At 37.3% G+C, this 21,864-nt stretch overlaps 1 long non-coding RNA gene across 2 annotated transcripts in view; it reads right to left on the bottom strand.

Moving 5' to 3' along the window:
- Positions 1-21,864, bottom strand: part of LOC118350293 (uncharacterized) — a 151,384-nt gene that overhangs the window by 90,167 nt on the left and 39,353 nt on the right. The window contains exons 2-3 of one of the 2 annotated variants that reach the window (XR_004803800.2): positions 15,247-15,354; positions 1,045-2,172 (exon numbers count right to left, since the gene is read on the bottom strand). The exons of the other annotated variant lie outside the window; for it this stretch is intronic. This is a non-coding gene — a long non-coding RNA (uncharacterized LOC118350293). Of the gene's footprint in view, positions 1-1,044; positions 2,173-15,246; positions 15,355-21,864 lie in introns of those variants that run through there. 2 annotated transcript variants of the gene reach the window in all.

The following is a 21,864-nucleotide window of genomic DNA, read 5'->3' as shown; positions in this document are numbered from 1 at the left end:
GAGAGCTCGGAGATGTGGCTGAAGAGGGGATCATCAATCCACTGTTGACCAGTGGATTCTGAATGAAGCCCATTCTTGGAGCAACTCTAAGTTACTCTCTATGTTGTATGTCCATTTGATTATACTCCAACTGTAAGGGTGTCACCTCACCCTTGGTCAGAGCAGGAGCCCTTTATGTCCTTCATCCAGAATGATAATGAGGTAGTGTTGGCCCATGTTCTATTGTTGCCCTTCACTTCCTGTGGGGACATGAGTATAGGACAGAGAGTTCAGGAATAGGAAACATGATCTATGGTTTCTCAGGGAGGGGCAACAGCATTTCCTTTCCCTCTAGGTTGGTGGCACCTCAGTGCATTCTGCAGGTGAGTCAGTGATTAAGGCAAGCCTTTTACCCACTCCTGATCCAAATACCAAGTACATCCTAGGATGAAGATTGTACTCCTTTTAGTAGTCACCTGTCCCAGTGGGTTGTAACAGGAAACCCTGGGAAGGGAAGATTGAATCTCAGCCCCAGGCCAGGGCATGCCACATCAGTCAGGAGGCTCCCACCAGCAGACAGGTAAATACAAAACTTCATGAGGTGGGGCGTTGGTCATGTGGGAAGATCTGCACGCTCAGAGTATCCTCTTGACAGAGGTAGTACAGCATTAAATAGCAAGCATAAAACACCATGACAGCTTGGGAAAGAGAGTAGAGAAGAAAGGAAGCTATTATATTTTGGCACCCTTAGTGGTACTTTTGTCCCACTTTTTTTTTGCACAGGGAGCCCCAAGAATTATATAGCTAGTCCTGGTTGCATGCACAGTTTCGTGGCCGTCCAGATAATCTCAGCATTCCTGCCCTTAGCCTTTATCTGCCCTAGAAAGCAGCAGGGAACATTTTTCAAAGGCAGCACCAGGTCTTCGAAGAGCAGTAAGAGAACATTGGTGTTTGGGGGTGTGAGATCTCAGTTGAAAGTCTGAAAGGATAAAACTTGTCTCCAAAGTTATACATATTTTCTTTAAAACAAGATTTTACTGATTCATTTATTGATTCATTGTGCAAACTGGAGGAGAGGCAGAGGGAAAGGGAGAGAGAGCATCTCAAGCAGACTCCCTGCTGAGCACAGAACCCAATGCAGGGCTTAATCTCATGACTCTGAGATCATGACCTGAGCCAAAACCAAGAATCAAATGCTCAACTGAGCCACCCACACACCCGCCACAAAGTTATATTTCAGCCAGCACAAATCTTTCTATCTGTGTTAAGTATAAAACAGTGCCTAAGTATTTTCTTTCTTGCTGGACTTTCAGGAGTTTTGGGGTGTTTTTCACCAAATTGCTCACAGGACAATCTTTAATGGTAAACTTTCAAAACTCCAGATTGTCAAAGGAGAAGAAATCAAAGGTTATCTAGTTCAATCTATACAATTTACAAATGGAGAGAGTAAGATCTGTACTCAAGTGGGGCAAGAGGACTGTTCAAAAGTATTAGAATAAATCCAGTAGTGGCATAATTTGGTAAATAATTTCTGAGACCCAGTCCTGAGTGGTTTCCACTAAATCTGAGTATTTCTTCCTTTCGGTTGACTTTCATTTTCATGAATATGAAACGTGCCAAAGCCATAATTTACTTTAAAAAAGTAAGTGTATTGAGTGCCTACTGCATGATAGGCACTCACTGTTTATGATCTGTTTTAAGGTCATGATAATCTTGTAAAGATATTATCATAGCCCCATTTTACAAGTGAGGATGTGAAGGCACGAAGCATACAAATTGAGTAGTTAGTATATCAATTAGGATTCCATTCCACATTAGTATAACTCTGAGCCTATTGTAGTGGGTGGAGTGGAAATTGAAGGATAAGTCCACGTGGAACCTATGAATGTGGCCTTATTTGCAAAGAGTGTTGGCAGTTATAATTACTTAAGATCAAGATCTTGAGATGATCCTGGATTACCAGTGGGTCCTAAAGCCAATGACAAATGTTCTTATAAGACACAGACACACAGAAGAGAAGGTGATGTGAAGACAAAGGTAGACATTGACGTGATTTGTATAGGCCAAGGAATGCCAAGGATTGCTGGCAGCTGCTAGAAGCTAGGAGAAAAGCGTGGGATGGATATCGCCTCAGAACCTCAAGAAGGATCCAGTACTTCCAACACATTGATTTCAGACTTCCGGCCTCCAGATCTGTAAAAAATAAATTTCTGTTGGTTTAAGCCACAAAGTTTGTGATAATTTCAGCAGTTCTAAGAAATAAATACACTGTGTTTTTTGTTACTATCTTCTAGCTTCTTATATATACTTTTCTGCCTTTAGTTTACCTACTAGTCTCAAGGTATGTCTCAAGAAGGAAATTTCTAGATAGTGGATAGAAAAGGAATTAAAAGAAAGTGGCTCATATCTGATTGCTATTTTGCAGGCCATTTCTGGATCAGTTGATTCCATTACACAAGCAAGAGTTCTTAAAATAAATTTCCTTGGAAAAATAAGGGGAAGCACCCACAGTGAATTGCAAACCATTGTTCCAGTTGCTTTTTGTAACAATAACAACAAAAAAAGACACAGGCCACTTAAATGATTCACAGATCATGTGATTTTAATATGGATGATACCGTGCAGAACTTCTTTGTTTTCTAGGACCTTTCTTTCACATGCATGATCTCATTTTGTTCCCATGTCAAGCCCATATTTTTTTGTGTTATTTTATTCATGAGAAGATAGCAGTTCAGCCAGTTATCTGCCCAGGGTACCATAGCTAATATGTGTCAGAACAGGGAACTAAGCCCAGCTTACTTGCTAAAATGCTTTTACCACTATGAAATAAAGGAATCACTGGCTTTTTTTTTGTACAACCCCCTTGTTTTTAGTGGTAGAAAAGTGACTTGTGCATTGAACTCTTAGTAGAAACAGAAGAGAGATCAAAAGACAGTTGAAAGGATTATACTCCAGGCTCTTACTTTTCTTATCTGGTCTGATTCAAAGCATTTTGTGGATAAAGGAAAATTATTGTGTGAGGTATTGTGGAATTTTAAATTGGGATCAAAGTCATAAAACAGCCAGATGTTTTGGAGCAAAGCCTCCAAACAAGCTAGAGAATGTACAGTGATGACCACAGCTCAGCCAATTTAAGACAGATTTGGAAGAGGACCTTCACATTTCTAGTTTGTTCCAATGGCCAAATTCAGGGTAATAGCTAAAATAAGAGTAGGGGGGTACACTTTAAAAGCTTATCACATTTGTAACATCTTTTCTTTCTTTTATATGTTTGAATCATTATGATCATTACAATGAATCATTATAATCACTATAATGAATCACCCTGAGACATAAAAGTATTACCACCATTTTATAGATGAGGAAACCAAGGCTTACAGGGGCCCAGCAACTTACCCAAGATGACACAGCAAAAATGCCTCAGTGGGACTGGGATTCAAACCCAGATTTACATACCCCCCTTTTTCATCAGACTTCATGATTTAATCACACAGTGGAGGTGAAGTCGATTCCTGTCAATGGGACCAGAAGTTCTACAAAGTGTCATATATAGTGCTGGACACTGAGTGACAGAAATTAATCTGCCCAAGGAGCTCGCATTAGGCTGGAGAAGGGAAGAAAAAAGCCTTAACAGAATACCTAAATTACAACTACTATTCTGAATACGTAATTTTAAAAGCCCGTACTTAAGTCTGTGCCATGAGCTCTCCACAGTTAGGCCCTCTTCCTTACCATTGAGGATGCCAATTGGAGATAAGTGAATTATGACCAATAGTAGTTAAAACAATACAGATATTTACCAACTGATTCACCAATAAGGCCGGTCTGGTTCTGTGGCTCATTGATATCATCAAGGATCCAGGTTTTCATCTATGTGTTTATTTTCTCATGGTTTTATTTACTTTTTTAAAAGATTTTATTTATTTATTCATGAGAGACACAGAGAGAGAGGCAGAGACACAGGCAGAGGGAGAGGCAGGTTCCATGCAGGGAGCCTGATGTGGGACTTGATCCTGGGACTCCAGGATCATGCCCTGAGTTGAAGGCCAACACTCAACTGCTGAGCCACCTAGGCGTCCCTTTCTCATGGTTTTAAAATGGCTTCTCAAACTAGTGTTCTAAGGCAGGGGCAAAGTGTTCTTTTTATCACCCCCTTTGTCAGGCATTGTGTCTATCTCATTTAATTTTTACACACACAAATAACGTTGGAAAACTTATGTCTATGCCTCACAGGTGAGGCAATTGAAGGATTATTTAATTTGTCAGGATATGGGTCCAGAATTAAAACTCAGGTCAAGAAATGAGCAGAAGGGGCAGCCCCAGTGGCACAGCGGTTTAGCGCCGCCTGCAGCCCAGGGCATGATCCTGGAGACCCTGGATCGAGTCCCACATCAGGCTCTCTGCGTGGAGCCTGCTTCTCCCTCTGCCTGTGTCTCTGCCTCTCTCTCTCTCTCTGTGTGTCTCTCTCATGAATAAATAAATAAAATCTTAAAAAAAAAAAGAAATGAGCAGAAGACATGAACAGACATTTCTCCAAAGAAGACATACAAATGGCTGACAGATGCTTTAAAAAAATGCTCTACATCACTTAGCATCAGGAAAATATAAATCAAAACCACACTGAACGAAACTAGACCACTCTCTTGCACCATACACAAAGATAAACTCAAAATGGATGAAAGATCTAAATGTGAGACAAGATTCCATCAAAATCCTAGAGAACACAGGCAACGCCCTTTTTGAACTCGGCCACAGTAACTTCTTGCAAGATACATCCATGAAGGCAAAAGAAACAAAAGCAAAAATGAACTATTGGGATTTCATCAAGATAAGAAGCTTTTGCACAGCAAAGGATACAGTCAGCAAAACTAAAAGACAACCTACAGGATGGGAGAAGGTATTTGCAAAAGACGTATCAGATAAAGGGCTAGTTTCCCAGATCTATAAAGAACTTATTAAACTCAACAGCAAAGAGACAAACAATCCAATCATGTAATGGGCAAAAGACATGAACAGAAATCTCACAGAGGAAGACACAGACATGGCCAACATGCACATGAGAAAATGCTCCGCATCAGTGGCCATAGGGGAAATACAAATCAAAACCACAATGAAAAAAAAAAAAAAAACACAATGAGATACCACCTCACACCAGTGAGAATGGGGAAAATTAACAAGGCAGGAAGCCACAAATGTTGGAGAGGATGCGGAGAAAAGGGAACCCTCTTACACTGTTGGTGGGAATGTGACCTGGTGCAGCCACTCTGGAAAACTGTGTGGAGGTTCCTCAGAGTTAAAAATAGACCTGCCCTACCACCCAGCAATTGCACTGCTGGGGATTTACCCCAAAGATTCAGATGCAATGAGACGCCGGGACACCTGCCCCCCGATGTTTATAGCAGCAATGTCCACAATAGCCACACTGTGGAAGGAGCCTCGGTGTCCATCGAAAGATGATGGATAAAGAAGATGTGGTTTAGGGCAGCCCCGGTGGCACAGCGGTTTAGCGCCGCCTGCAGCCCAGGGCGTGATCCTGGGGACCCTGGATCGAGTCTCACGTCGGGCTCCCTGCGTGGAGCCTGCTTCTCCCTCTGCCTGGGTCTCTGACTCTCTCTCTCTCTCTCTCTCTCTCTGTCTCTATGAATAAATGAATAAAATCTTAAAAAAAAAGATGTGGTTTATGTATACAATGGAATATTACTCAGCCATTAAAAATGACAAATACCCACCATTTGCTTCGATGTGGATGGAACTGGAGGGTATTATGCTGAGTGAAATAAGTCAATCAGAGAAGAACAAACATGGTCTCATTCATTTGGGGAATATAAATACTAGTGAAAGGGAATAGAAGGGAAGGGAGAATAAATGGGTAGAAAATATCAGAAAGGGAGACAGAACATGAAGACTCCTAACTCTGGGAAATGAATTAGGGGAGGGTGGGGGGGGTGGGGGGGACTGGGTGGCGGGCACTGAGGGGGGCATTTGATGGGATGAGCACTGGGTATTATTCTGTATGTTGGCAGATTGAACACCAATAAAAAATAAATTATTAAAAAAAGCACACTGAGATCCCACTTCACACCAGTCAGAATGGCTAAAATTAACAAGTCAGGAAATGAATGTTGGTGAGGATGTGGAGAAAGGGGAGCCCTTTTACATCGTTGGTGGGAATGCAAGCTGGTATAGATACTCTAGAAAACAATATGGAGGTTCCTCAAAAGTTAAATATAGAGCTACCTTAAGACCCAGCAATTGCTCTACTAGGTATTTACCCAAAGGATACAAACATAGTGATATGAAGGACCTGCACTCTAATGTCTATGGCAGAAAAGTCCACAATAGCCAAAGCCAAACTATGGAAAGAGCCCCCAGATGTCCATCAACAGATGAATGGATAACTAAGATGTGATTTGGATATAGATATATAGATATAGATATCTCCAATGGAATATTACTTAGCCAGCAAAGGGGAAAAAATGAAATCTTATCATTTGCAACAACACGGATGGAACTAGAAGGTATTATGCTAAGGAAAATAAGTTAATAAGAAAGACAATTATCATATGATTTCACTCATATATAGAATTTAGGAAATAAAACAGGATCAGAGGGGAAGGGAGGGAAAAAATAAGATGAAATCAGAGAAAGAGACAAACTGTAAAAGACTCTTAATTATAGGAAACAAACTGAGGGGTGCTGTGGGGGGAGGCAGGTGGGGAAATGGGGTAATTTGAGTGATGGGCATTAAGGAGGGCACATGATATAATGAGCTCTGAGTGTTTTATGCAACTGATGAATCACTGAACTCTTTCTGAAACTAACGATACACTATGTGTTAATTAATTGAATTTAAATAAAATAAAAAAAAAAACCCCTCAGAGGTCTTAAAATACTCCAAAGGGTAGGCTTTTAACTATGAGAGTGCTATAAAACCTGCGTTGCTGAAAGCTGGAGTCCTCCCCCCAGTGAAATACAGACAGCAGTCAGCTATTTGTAACCTAGTGCTATTACAAAGCAGTTCAAACGTTTTTACCGCATTCTTAAGCAGATAAGGATTCTACAGCCTAGAAGGACTTAACAGTCCATACCACTGTTTTGTGGTGAGCCAGACTCTAACTCAGGGATCCTGCTCTGCTGTATGGAAACCTTTCTGCTTTTCTCCCCTCAACTTTATTCTATTTCAGTTTAGGAGAGGACAGGTTCAAGATGAGCATATGCTTTAAATATTTCAGTGAGCAGGTGGGGCGATGGGGGTGGAATGGGTTATGCATTGCTGTCATATCTCAGGGAAGGCTAAAATACCAAGAATTTTTTCTCCCTTTCCCATAAGAAAATGCCAAGAAAGAAACCACTTCAAGATGCTATTGTCTTGCTATGCATGGGGTGGAGTGGGGGGAGCTGTGGGATGAGGGCTGGGAGGGAAGAAAAAAGAGAAGGAAAAGTAAAATCCTAGAATGTCTTTCAATCTACATTAGCAAGAAAACTCCACTATTCCCTCTCTTTTAACCACTACTGTATCAGATGAGAGACTTCATCATTCATCTTTATCTTGTTTCATAAAGACCTTCACTCCTTGAGGTGTCAGACGGGACTGACTGGACACGGGCAAATGAGCTGGGGCAGCGTGTTTAAGTCTTTCCTGTCTCTAATGTGCCTTCCATTCCTTTTCATTTTTTTCTCATTCTTGGCCATGCTGGTGTCCCTTTCTCTGCACCAGATTTTAATGCCTTTAAGATTCAAGATTCCTTTGTTTTGATAGCAATAGTCAATTAGCGTAGCCCCTTAGTGCCCTCTCCAGAGTCCTGTCTTCCTTGGTGTCCTAGCAAATGTAATTTAGGAATTAGAGTAAAGATGGAGTAGAATCTAATAAAGAATCATACCCTCCGTAATGGAAAACTTAAGCCAGTAGTATTTTCACGTAAGTTCTGAAAATTTTAAACTTTAGAGAGAATATGGCAGGCATATTGGGGTCTTAAATCAACCTAATTTGCCAGATGAATTAGATAATTAACAAAGATCTTCTTTAAGGATCATTAGCAAACCTAGATCTGTACACGTGACAATTACAATACATGTTTTTCTCATAAAACAGCCAACATGATGACTAGTAATTAACCTAGTAACTGACAGAGCATTATTCCTTCTGTTCCTTTCCCAAGCAGAATCGTGCCACAATGACAAGGAAAGCCCAAGAGATTTTTGATTTGTTCAGTGTATATTAATTTTGTGTATTTATTATTTATACCATACATTTGCCCAAACAAAATCTATCTGATACTTCAATGGTAATAATGTCAGTATCAGGAACTCTTACTTATTTCTGATCATCTGTGGTGAGATGATTCTAAGAAATGTGCTTTACTTTATAGAGCTAACATGTCTAGATTTTTTTTTCATAGAACAGGAGGTATAGATAATGCATTGTTTCTATTGAACAGAAGGTTATTAGTGTCATAGGGCACATGCACTGTGCCTAGCACAGGATTAGGTGAGTTTTATTTACCTCATTTAATTATTCCAACAACCTCATTAGGTAGCTTTTATTAGGCCAATTTTATGGATCAGAACTCCAAGGCTTATAGAAGTAAACTGGTTTGAATGAGATCCATCTGATTCTCAACCCCATGCTCTTCCTTTGTACCACAGTGCATATGTGCACGCACATGTATCCGCTGAAATTCTGATTTGACATAAGATGGAACATGAAAAATGGTCCATTTAGACTGAGTCCTTCCAGGGCCACACATCCAGATGTCACCACACATAAACCACACATTTTAATTTGTGATATTTCCAAAATATCTAAATGTGTTTGTGAGACACATAAGTCCTCTCTTCTTGTTCTCTAAAAAATGTCAGTTTTATTTAGCCAAGTTTATAGAACTTTACACAGAGGAGGCCACATAGTGTAAGATCTAATGAAGCATGTCTCAGTAGGGCTTTGTTCTAATGAAACAGAGTTCATGGAACATTACTTAGTTCAGATATGGGCCCGTCAGAGTTGAGATTAACAAACCATTGTTACACAACAAAATTTTTATATTTGAGGTTTATATTTCCATTTTGAAATACCAAACACTACCAAATGTACTTTCCTTTTGAAGAAATTGACAAAAGTTGTGTGTATTTAAGGCGTACAGTGTTATGATTTAATATACATAGTGAAATGATTACGACAGTCAAACTAATATATCATCTCCTCACATAAGTATTACCTCCTCCTCCCACTGCCATGGATATAGAGCACCTAAAATATACTCTCATAGAAATCTCTAGAATTCAATACTAGAATTGTGTTAACTCTGGTCATCAACCTGTAAGTCAAATCTTTAGACTTATTCATCTTACTGCAAAAAACTGCAGCTTTGTGTACTTTGACTAACATCTCCCTATTTCCCTGACCTCTCTGCCCCCGGTGACCACTCTTCTACTCTCTGCTTCTATGTGTTTGACATTTTTAGATTCTACATATAAGTGAGATCAGACAAGTTTTTCTTTGTCTGACCTATTTCAATTAGGATAATACCCTCCATATTCATTCTTATTGTCACAAATGCAAAATTTCCTTCTTTTTACAGATTGCATAATATTCTATTCTAGCTATTGTGAATAATGCTGCAATGAACATGAGAGTGCAGATGTCTCTTTGATATAGTGATAGTGATTTTATTTCCTATGGCTATATATCCAGAAGTAAGATAGTTCTATTTTTTATTTTTTGGGGGAAACTCCATACTTTTTTTTTTCTATAATGGTTTTACCAAATTACATTTCTACCAACAGTGTTCAGGTGTTCCCTTTTCTCCACATCCTTACCAACACTTGTTATTCTTTATTTTTTTAAGATTTTATTTATTTATTCATGAGAGACAGACAGACAGACAGAGAGGCAGACACCCAGGCAGAGGGAGAAGCAGGCTCCATGCAGGGAGCCCGATGTGGGACTTGATCCCAAGTCTCCAGGATCAGGCCCTGGGCTGAAGGCGGTGCTAAACTGCTGAGCCAGCCAGGCTGCCCTGTTATTCTTTATGTTTTTTATAATAGCCTAATAAGTGTGTGGTGATGTTGCACTGTGGTTTTGATTTGCATTTCTCTGGTGATTATTGATGTGAGCATCTTCTCATATACCTATCAGCCATTTGTGTGTGTTCTTTGGGAAAATAATTTATTCAGGTTCCTTGTCCATTTTTTAAAATTGGGTTTTTATGTTGCTTTTTTTTGCTATTGAGTTATATGCATTTTTACATATTTTAGGTATTAACCCCTTATCAGTTACATGATTTGCAAATATTTTCTACAAATAATAGCTGCCTTTTCACTTTATTGATTGCTGCTTTTTCTGTGCAGAAGATTTTCAGTTTGATATAGTCCCCCTTATTTAGTTTTGCTTTTGTTTCCTTAGATTTTGGTGAATATCCAGAACTATATTGCCAAGGCAAATATCAAGAAGATTTTACTCCATGCTTTCTTTTAATAAATTTCTGGTTTCAGGTCTTACCTTTAAGTCTTTAATGCATTTTGGATGGGTTTTTGGGGTATATGAGATAAGGTCCACTTTCATTATTTTGCATGTGGATACCCACTTCTTCCAACAATCTTTATTGAAAAGACTGTCCTTTTCTCATTGTATATTCTTTGTACCCTTGTTGAATATTAATGTATAAAAATAGGCTTATTTCAAAAAATATAGGCTTATTTCTAAACTCTTGATTCTGTTCATTGGTCTATGTTTCTGTTTCTATGCCAGTTCCATATTGTTTTGATTACTATAAGTTTGTGATATAATTTAAAATCAGAAAATGTGATGCCTCCAACTCTGTTCCTCTTTCTCAAGATTAATTTGGCTGTTTGGTGTTTTTCGTGGTTCCTTGTGAATTTTAGATTTTTTTTTCTATTTTTTTGAAAAAAGCAATTGAAATTTTGGTAGAGATTACATTGAATCTATATATCTTTGAGAGATATGGACATTTTAACAATATTGATTCTTTCAATCCATGAACATGGGATGTCTTTCCATTTATTTATGTCCTCTTTAATTTCTTTCCTCAGTATTTGTATTTTTCAGTGTATACATATTTCACCCCCTTAGTTAAATTTATTCTAAATTATATTGTTCATTTTGATGCTATTGCTTTTCTTAAATTTTTTTTCTGATCGATTGTTGTTGGTGTAAAGAAACACAACTGAAACTGTTGATTTTATAGTCAGCAACTTTACTATATTTATTAGTTTTTACAGGGTTTTTAAATATATGGGATCTTTAAGGGTTTCTAGAAATAGTATTATGTCATCTGCAGACAGAGATGATTTTACTTATTCTGTTCTGATATAGATGCCTTTTATTTTTCTTGTCTTATTACTTTAGCTAGCACTTTCTATACTATGTTGAATAGAAGTGGTGTTTGGCATTTTTGCTTTGAATTGGATATAAGAGAAAGTTTCAGTTTTCTCCACTGATTAATTGTAGGATTTTTATAAATGGCATTTATTGTGTTGAGGAAATTTCCTTTTATGTCTATTTTATTGAGAGCTTTTATCAAGTTCATTGATGTTGAACTTTGTCAAATGATTTTTCTGCATCTATTAAGATTATCATGTGGTTTTATCTTTCATTCTGTTAATGTGATGCATCACTTAATTGATTTGAGTATGTTAGATCAAACTTGCATCCCCTGGGTAAATACCACATTGTCATCGCATATAATCTTTTTGATGTGTTGTTAAATATAGTTTGTTAATATTTAGTTGAGGATTTTTGTATCTGTGTTTATCAGAGATATTGTCCTGCAGTTTTCTTTTCTTGTGGTATCCTTGTCTGGCTTTAATATCTGGGAATAAAACAATTTTGAAAGTATCCTGTTTGCTTTCTCTTTTTCAGAAGAGTTTAAGGAGAATTGGTATTACATCTTCTTTGAATGTTTAGTATAGTTCATCTGTGAAGCCATCTGGTCCTGGGATTTTCTTTGTTGGGACGGTTTTGGTTACTACTTCAATTTTCATGTTTGTTATTGTCCATTCAAGCTTGCCATTTCTTCTTGATTCAGTCTTACTAAGTTGTGCATTTCTAGGAAGTTATCTTTTCTCTAGGTTTTCCCATTTGTTCTTGTATAATTGTCCATAAAAATAGTCCCTTATGATTTTTAAAAAAATTTCTGAGGCATTCTAAGATGTAAAGTCTTCTCTTTCATTTCTGATTTTAACTTCTATCTTGGTGGCCTTAATTGTATGGGGTAGCTGTGAACCCCTCTGAAGAATACTGAGAAAAATAAAAAGGTACACAAAGCAGGACCTGGATCCTATCCATCTTTTTAGCTTGTCTTCATGATTCTTCTAGGCATCCTTCTACCTGCAACTGGATGTAATTTCTCTTCCCTCTAAATTTCCTTTTTATTTTTTATAACTGTGTTGTTCCAATGTTCATGGGCATATGAGTCAGCTCAGGAAGTGTGTTAAAATGCTGTAGGGGTTCTGGGGTAGAACCTGTATTCTTGTGGTGTTCAAGCTCCCAGGTGATGCTGACGCTGCCAGTCCACTAACCACCCACTGAGTATTGCAAGGATTTTGAAGCACTGGCCACTACTTGCCTTCTATTAAAATTACTTGTTTGAGGGCACCTGGGTGGACCAGTTGGTTAAGCAGCTGCCTTTAGCTCAGGTCATGATCTCAGGGTCCTGAGATCCAGCCCTCCTTTAGGCTCCCTGCTCAGTGGGGAGTCTGCTTCTCCTTCTCCCTCTGCCCCTCCTCCCTGCTGTGCTCTTTTTCTCTCAAATAAATAAATAAGATCTTTTAAAAAATTGTTTGTGTGGTTGACTTCCTCATTTGGACTTTAGTAATTTTCTTAATAATCCAATTGTGGTTTATAAAGTTCTTTCTCAAAAACTTCTCTGACCAATCTAAACAGACACTCAGTGATTCTCCATAGCATAAGCTTGTTTTAATGTCTGTGCAGGATTTTTCCTCTTTGTTTGTATATCCCCTCTATTATGAGATAAGAGCATGAACCTTTCAGCTGCGCCACAAGCATCAAAATATTACCTGGTATGAAGTAGATACTTGGCAAATGTTTATGGAAGCAACAAGCAAACTTTATTTCTTATTTCTTATTCGTTTTCTTTATACTTAATGGCAAATATAACCATAGTAATGATGATATAACTGTGATGGTGAATGTTCTGTGTTAAAGTTCATAATTTTCCATAGTTCATAGATACTATAGAAAGGTAGTTAGACTGAATTAGGGATTACTAACAAAGGAGCACTTCAAACCAAAAGCTTTTGTTTATCAGTACAAGTGTGCATAGGTGTAAACTATAAAAATATAAAAGAAATAATATATGTTTTCCTTTTTCTACTTGGATCCTTATCCAATCTGTACTGTTTTTTGGTTTGGATTTTTCTGTTTTGTTTTGATCTTTGATGAGAATCAGGTCAAGCACAATCTCTTTCCTGGGCAGCAAAAACCCAGTATTGATTTTTCTTTATTGACCAATCATACATTGCAATATAAATATTTATGATGGCTGCACATAATAAAAAAATAAGTTAAATACCACAGAGGAAAATGAAATGTAAGTGGAAAGGGATTTCTCATGGGCAATACATCACTTTATAATCTTACGTTACTCTGAGAAGCACCCAACGGCTTTCTAGGATCAATGCTCAGATTACAAGACCTCCATCATCACAAACAGACATTTGCAATTTGGTCTTGTGTCCTCTTGGGGATCATTCGCGTCAGGTTTATTTGGCGATTTAGCAAGTGAAATACAATATATATGCAAAGCCCTTCTAAAGTGGCCAGGTGTTTAAATGGAACTCTTCTAATATCTTGGAACATTTTTTGTAGATCTCCCAAATGTCAGAGTTGAAAGGAGCCATGGAGATCATTATTCCAAGGCTCTCATTTTATGGTGGGAGGCACTGAAGTACAGAGAGGAGAAGTGCTAGCCTGAGGTCACACAGCATGTTGTTAGCTGAGCAAGAATCTTCTGCAGCTCCTGGTTCAGTGGTATCTCCTGAACATGTCTTTATTAATTCTGGAGATGTAAGGGGAGTCTGGAGACCGTGGGCAGGGATGTGGTAGGAATAGAGTATAGGTCATGATACTATAAAAGGTGTTTTTCCAAAGGACACAGTAAGCAGCAGCTCTTTTTTTTTTTCTGGACTTACTATTGACTTGGTTAGCATATATAGAGACAGCCATTTGGTTTGACATCAGTTCCTCTTTTTTTTTGATCTCAGAAGGATGTTGACTGAAACTAAAATGTTTTGAGGTTGAAAAGGTTCTTAGGTGTTAGTGACAAAGATCTTTAAGGAATAATGTGTCTTCCCTGCCACCCTCTTCCCCATTTTTCAGCATTCCTGGGGTAAGTAGCTTCTACATTCTATAAAACAGACTGGTTTTTGACAATTCAAGATGGTGGAAGATGGGAAACCCCCCAATAAATCACATCTACAGAGTTAGATACTAAACATGCAATGCGTTTGTGTTTCAGTATGAACAGTACTAGTAAAATAACATTTATACCACTAAAAATAAACCTTGCATTTATGTTCTGTACCACCATTTATGAGGAAGAGAAAGTGAACATAGGATTTTCAGTTTGTATTGCTGCCCTTCTCATTATGTTTTAGTCTCCTCACCATCGTTGTAGCAGGAGGTATACAATGCCTCTCTTCTCTGTCCTCAACCTCCCCAAACACACTTAGTGAACACAATTTCCAAACTGCAAATGGTCATGAAAAGACTCATGAGAGAACATCAGGGATTAAACATACATATAGCCTGGGGTAGATTTCAACCCCTATGTAAGACCACCATGTTTACCCTCAGCAAGAAATACTCTTTCAGTGAAGGAAGCGTGTGTATGTGTGTGTGTGTGTGTGTGTGTGTGTGTACAGTCGTGTATATGCGTGTGTGCGTGTATGTGTGTGTATGGCTTTCTCTTAAGGAAAGGGCAGAAGAAAGTAACAGCTGCTTTCATGCATTGAAAATGCATCTATTCAGAGTAACCTGAGTATTCATGCCAGGTCAGCAATCCAGTGCAGTTTGAAATTTGTCAGAATTCCCTCAGTAGCTCTAAAACCGGAGTCCAGATGAGGAGAGGGATACTTGATGTTTGAATTGCCTTTGCAGCCACATTTTTTTAGGGCTTTCAAATTTCTGCTTGCTAACATTTACAGTTCTCTGCAGCCATAATATACCACCCCGGGATTTGGGAGGAGATCAAAGAAGCAGGAAAGAAATAGCTATTCCCAAATTCTTACCAGTAAAAGATCGGTGCGTGTCAAACAGCTTTTAATGTCCACAGACCCAGGTCGGTATCCACACAAGGCCATTTCCATTTGTAAAACCTACACTTTCTTCGTCCAAATCTGTACAGCTCCAAAGAGGAAAGAAACTCGGCTATGAATCCTAATAATTACAGATGTTAGCCCTCGAAGGAACTTTGTTAACTTTTCAAGTCCTTTCCTTATTGGCTATAGAATATAAATGTGCCTTTTGTTAAGAAAACTTGCTCTATATAAACTTCTACTTTTACCAAAATAATTGGGACAGGTATAGGAAAGGAGAATATTTCAAAGGAAGGATTCTTTATTTTGAAAGAAAGCTTGCTAAGGTGCAGAATAGCATGTATAGCACATGTTACCTCTTATCTAAGATCCATATATGCAAATCTATGAAAATAGAAGAATAAGCAAAATATAAATGTATTAAAGCAGTTATCTATAAAGAAAAGCAAGGGCACAGGTAGAGGTGTCAGTAAAATCTAGCTTTGTCTGAATAGATCTCATTTTGTAGATATTACTTAGGGGCCATTTAATTATTTTACATAATTAGAAATAAATCAAAGGTAAAAATGACCATCCATAAAAACCAAAACCAAAATGTAGCAAATAGAGCAAACTGTTTATTAAGTTGATAACTTGCCAAGCATGGAAGGCTTATTTTAGTTAACTATAAAATATGATAATGTCAGGGTGCCTGCCTGGCTCAGTCGCTGGAGTGCATGACCCTTAATCTTGGGTTTGTGGGTTTGAGCCCCATGTTGGATGTGGAGTTTACTTAAAAATAAAAATCTTTTAAGAAATATGACAATGAGGTAATACATCCAAAGGACAAAATGAACTGCAAAAAAAAATCTTCATTTACTTTCAATGATTATATTGATAATAGTAAATTGGGTTTCTCATTCTGATACTATTATCTATTATAGTTCTATAAAGCAAATAAGTACTTAGGAATCAGCTTTTTTTTCAGCAGGTGAGATAAAAATGTAAAATCAGGATGTTAAGCAAATTGCCTAAATTTGACTGCAAATAGGAAAATATTTTCTCTTAAAGAGATACATACCTTCTAGCTATGTCTACTGAAAAGTCTGAAAAACAATGTCTGACCAGTACTGACCACTAGCAGTGAGCACCCTCAGTTTCCAGATGATTGTGGTCTCAAAATACCATTCCCCCCTAAAAAGAAAATGTTAAACATGGGGAAGGAGTCAAACACTAAGTTGTCTTTTCCATAAGAACTGTACCTTGTGCTTCCAAAAAATGTGGAAGGGAAATCCTTCTTTATACAACAGTTGCAGCTATTAAAGGTGGAAGTAAAAGGATATCACCATTTTGGCACCTCTAATGAAATAATGAATGATCATCATTGGATTCTCATACCTTAAGTAAAAAGCTGGTAAGGAACTTGAAAATAAATGGATCATACTGAAAACATCTAAATAGACTGATCACTCTTTTTTTCCTTCTCAAAATTTTTGATCAAATTCCAGTTAACATACAATGTAATATTAGTTTCAAGTGTACGATATTGTGACTCAACACAGCAAACACCCGGTGTGTATCACAAGTACCTTCCTTAATCCCCATCACCATTTAACCTATCCTCCTACCCACCTCCCATATAGTAACGATAAGTTTTTTCTCTATGGTTAAGGTCTGTTTCTTGGTTTGCCTCTCTTCCCCCCCCCCCATGTTCATCTGTTTTGTCTCTTAAGTTCTACATATGAATGAAATCGTATGGTATTTCTCTTTCTCTGATTCACTTCTATCTCTTAGCACACTACTCTCTAGCTACAACCATGTTGTTGCAAATGGCAAGATTTCTTTATTTTTTATGGCTGAGTAATATTCCTCTGTGTGTGTGTGTGTGTGTGTGTGTGTGTGTGTACACAATATACATCACATCTTTATTCATCAGCCAATGGACATTTGTTTTTTTTTTTTTCCATAGTTTGGCTATTGTTGATAATGCTGCTGTAAACATCCAGGTACATGTATCCCTTTGAATAAGTATTTTTGTATTCTTTGGGTAAATACGTAGTAGTGCCATTGCTGGATCATAGGGTATTTCTATTTTCAGCTTTCTGGGGGAAACCCTGTAGTGTTTTCCAGAGTGACTGGCCACTTTTAACATCACAGAAGAAGACATAATCAGACATTAATTTTTTCTGATGTGATGCAACAGGAACCATAGAATACCTATTGTATTCTTGCCAAAGAATTGAAATAGATCTTATTAGTTCATAGGACATATAGGACCAGAGTAAGATAGGAAGCAAGAGTTAAATTACAAAAAAATCCAGAATAAGGAAAATTCTGTAGGAGCAAACTGTTTAGTTTCTTCGACAAATAAATTACACACAGGTTCATGTATATGTGCCCACAGGCACATGTGTGCACACACAGGCAGGGAACCTATAAATTAAAATCAATATAAGAGACATATTCCCTAGATTAATTATTTTAGATATTATTCGGATCCTGATTTGAAAAAAAATGTAGTGAAATTATATTCATTAAATAATCAGGGAGATCTGAATATTGTCTATTTTGGTAATTTTAAGAGGAATTTTCTTTTTGGTGTTATCTTGCTATTGTAGTCATATTCTTAAAAAGACTTCTTTAGAGATATAGATTGAAGTATTTCTATTTCAAGTGGTAAAATTTCTGCAAAATGATCCAAAAATGTGTGTGTGTGTGTGTGTGTGTGTGTGTGTGTGTGTGTGTGGCAGATGGGGAGAGAAGGCTGGTGAAGTGAAGAAAATTAGAGTCGTTATATACTAAAACTTCCTAAAACTTCAATACTAAATCCTTCTAATTCTGTATTTGTTTGAATATTTCCATGACAAAAAGTATTTTAAATGCCAAAATCAAGTTCTTTATGCTAAGGCAGATTCTTTAAAATGTTAGGTGACATTAGGATATTACCACTTTTTGGAGAGCAAATGACAGAACCCCATTTAAATTAGTTTAAAGGGGACAAAATGGGAGGGAAATGTATTCATTTATATTACTAAAAAATTCAGGAGATGGAGCTGGTTCAGACACTCTAAAGAATCAAATGTCTGCATGTGTCCTTTCTCTTTCTTCCTTCCTCTTCCCCTCCTGCTGTATCTCTTTCTTGCCTGTTTCCCCCATCTCCTCACTTCTAGGCTTCACTTCCCTCTGTTCCCATCTCACCTCTCCTTTGGCTCCACTTCCCTCTGTTCCCATCTCACCTCTCCTTTCTACAGCCAAGATTACTCCATGAGAAGGGGGTTAGAGACAACACTAATAAGACACAGTGCCAGTTTAGCCACCAGTGGAAAAAAGAGAGATTCTCCCAATGAAGATATTATCAGTCTCAGGTACAAAAAGTGAGTTGAAGTGATCACACTCTCCAGTCATGGTTTAATCAACTTATGTCCAGTTATGGGCCTGCTCTAATTGTCTTTATCATAATTTCTATCTCTTTCATCCCTAATCCCCACTACCATTTGCTTCCTATGAGTTTCACCAAAAATATTGGTTGAGTTTTTTATATCCTTTTATGCATTAGTATCTTTGTAAAATATAGGTTATAGTTTTGAATGCATATATAGAGGCCTGTATATCTCATCTGAAATGACTCTTTTTCCCTTTAAAACTGTGTGTGTTTAAATAACTTTCTATTAGGGTGTATTTACATACAGTAAAATACACAGATCATAAGCATACAGTTAAACGAGTTTGACAAATGTATATTCCCATGTAATGGACACCCTAATCAAAACACAGAACATTTTCATCACTCCAGAAAGTTTCCCCTCTGTCTTTTAACAGTAAATTGCCCAATTAGATGCAACCACTGTTCTGATTTCTATTACCATAGGTTAGTTTGCATGTTCAATGACTTAATAAACATGGAATTGTACAATATGTGCTCTTTTATGTCTGTTTTTAACTATCTGTGAGATTCATCCAAGTTTTGCATGTATTAATATTTTAAATCTATTATTATTGAGTAAAATTCCACAGCAAGAATATAATGCTGTGTTTTTAAGGTAGGTATGTGTGCATCTCTTCATTTATTTCTGATTGCTTCACAGTATTCTATAATAGCATCTTTGCTGTTTAATTCATCCAGTCTCCTGACCACAAACATTTGATTTTCTCTTATAGCCTATTAGTAAAATAATTGTAGCAAGCATCCTTCAATGCATTCCCTTTGAGAGCTGTGTGAAAATTCTCTGGAGCATATAAACATCCTTAATTTCTTTGATAATGCTCACATCACTTTATATTCCCTTCAGCAGTACTTGTAGATATTATTTCCCAATGTGATGGCCATAAATAACATTACAATAAGGTAAATAATATTAACCAGTATCCAATACTTTTTACAGCATGCCTTTCCAAGAGAAATTTTTGTGATGAAGGAAATATTCTATACCTTTATAGCCCAAAATGGTAGCTACTAGCTACACATAATTAATGAGCACTTGAAATGTGGCAGTTGTGATTAAGAACTTAATTTTAAATTTTGTGTAATTAATTTAAATGCAAATTAAATAGCCACATGTGGTTCATGGGTACCATATTGGACAGGGATCAGGGTGTTGAGATTTGACTTAGTTCCTAAAAACATTGGAGAGATACTGGAAAGGGATTCAAGAGAATGACATGATATACTTTTGTCTTAGAAAGATCATTCCAACTGGGGTGAGGCAAGAGTGGAGTGGGATTCAAGAGAAGTCAAGAGATATTAGTCAAGAAGTATTTATTGAGATGATGCTATAGAAATCCAAGAAAAAAAAGAAAAAAAAAAGATGGCAGCTGTGGAGGAACAGTAGAAATTAAGAGAAGAATCAAGGGTGTAAGTGGAAACACTGATAGAATCTGTAGAAAGATTTGAAATGGTGGACCAGAAAAGGACCAAAAATAAATTTCAAGTTTCTAATATGGACCACAAGATGAATGGAGGTACCTAGTTTCTAATGAAGGTCCCAGCAACTCATATGGAAAATCACCTATTAACCAGGAGTGGTGATGGAAACTTAGTCAAGGTCTTTTGAATCATGGAAAGACTGTGTGTGGAGCCAGATTGTGTTAGGGTCTGGAACCCCATCTGTTACTGCTCTGGTTTCACCAAGGCTTATGCCAAAGGTCACCTTCATCTGTCTTACACCATCTTTTGCTCAGTCATAGCCTGACAGAGTTTAGCACGAGAAGAATGAAGTAACCTGGAGAAACTTCTAAATATCTGGAAGTTCTGAGGTTGACACAGAAGGAAAAGTCTGGGAACTGATATGCATCCATTGTTTAATGTTGCAGGCAATTAGTGATCAGGAGCAGCTGGTATGGTTAAACTGTTAAAAATGCCAAAGTAAGTGAAACAGAACATATGGGATAGGTTTTATCTCCAAAATACTGCTTTGAGGATAATATTGACATAATTTGCCTATCATATTTTCCCCCTTTGAAATGATTTGCATAACATTTCCTAGAAATAGGCTCCATATGTGTGTTAGTAATTTGGTGGAAGAAGTGTAAACTCAAGCTCATTGAAGGGGAGCCAGCTACAAGAGGAATCATGAATCTACAACTGAGCCAGGCAACATCGCTCTTCATGGGAAAAGTAGGTTGTCAACGGAAAGTCAACAAAAGGAGCTATGAAACAGACAGTTAGTGAGTCTTTTCTATATGACAACCACTGAACTAGGCATGTATGTTGTCATTAGTCAACTTTCTAAGTATGTTAGTAGCTCCATTTTGTAGATTTGAAAAGTAAGATTTAAATAGAGATGGTAATCAGCTCAAGTCACACAGACAGAAAATGCCAGAGCCAGGATACAAACCAGTTTTACTTGACTGAAAAATGGCTCTTCTTAGCCCCAAAAAAAAAAATCAATCCATCTCTGGATTTGGACAAGTGTAGTGATTCTCAAAGTGTGGTCTCTGGACTTGTAGCATAGACCTCACCTGGGACTATTTTATGAATATGAATCACCTCAGACCTACTGAATCAGGAATTCTGGTGGTGAGGCCCAGAAATATGTGTTTTAACAAGCCCTCCAGGTAATTCTGATGCATGCTACTGTTTTGGAACCACTGGATAAGTGAGATTTAATTAATCGTGTAAGAAGTAGTTACCCAGGAAAGGTGCAGTGATAGGATATCACTGGGAGAAAGCAAAGAAATAGAATACATGTTTTCTACACAAAGAGTAATTGCAGAATATTTGGGGGGATATGCATAACTGGAGCATCAACAACTCTGTTTTAGTAGAAATACTAGGTAAATGATTTTGAAAACTTTTTCTAGTCCCAGATCTGATACTAATGTGCTAGTTGGCTTTGGAAAGATCATTTAACTTCTATACCTTTTCTTTTAATCCAATGAAAATGACAGTGGTGGTAGCCATAATATCTAGTACATTTTCATGGCCCTTTAGAGTTTCCAGTGTCTTTACTATATTTTATAGGTAGGTGGACAGCGATTAGCCAAAAATTAAAAACTGCTTACTTAGAAAATCCCCAACATGTCTTCAAAATTGACATTCCAGTAGAGTTTTTTCAATGTATAAATTATTTTTACTGAGTGTTGAGTTTTTTTAAGCCAGTATAATTATTTTTA

The sequence above is a fragment of the Canis lupus genome, chromosome 11 (genome assembly GCF_003254725.2).
Source record: "Canis lupus dingo isolate Sandy chromosome 11, ASM325472v2, whole genome shotgun sequence".
Taxonomy (NCBI): domain Eukaryota; kingdom Metazoa; phylum Chordata; class Mammalia; order Carnivora; family Canidae; genus Canis; species Canis lupus.
The sequence above is the reverse complement of the archived record's forward strand: the minus strand, read 5'-3'. Positions and strand labels throughout refer to the sequence as shown.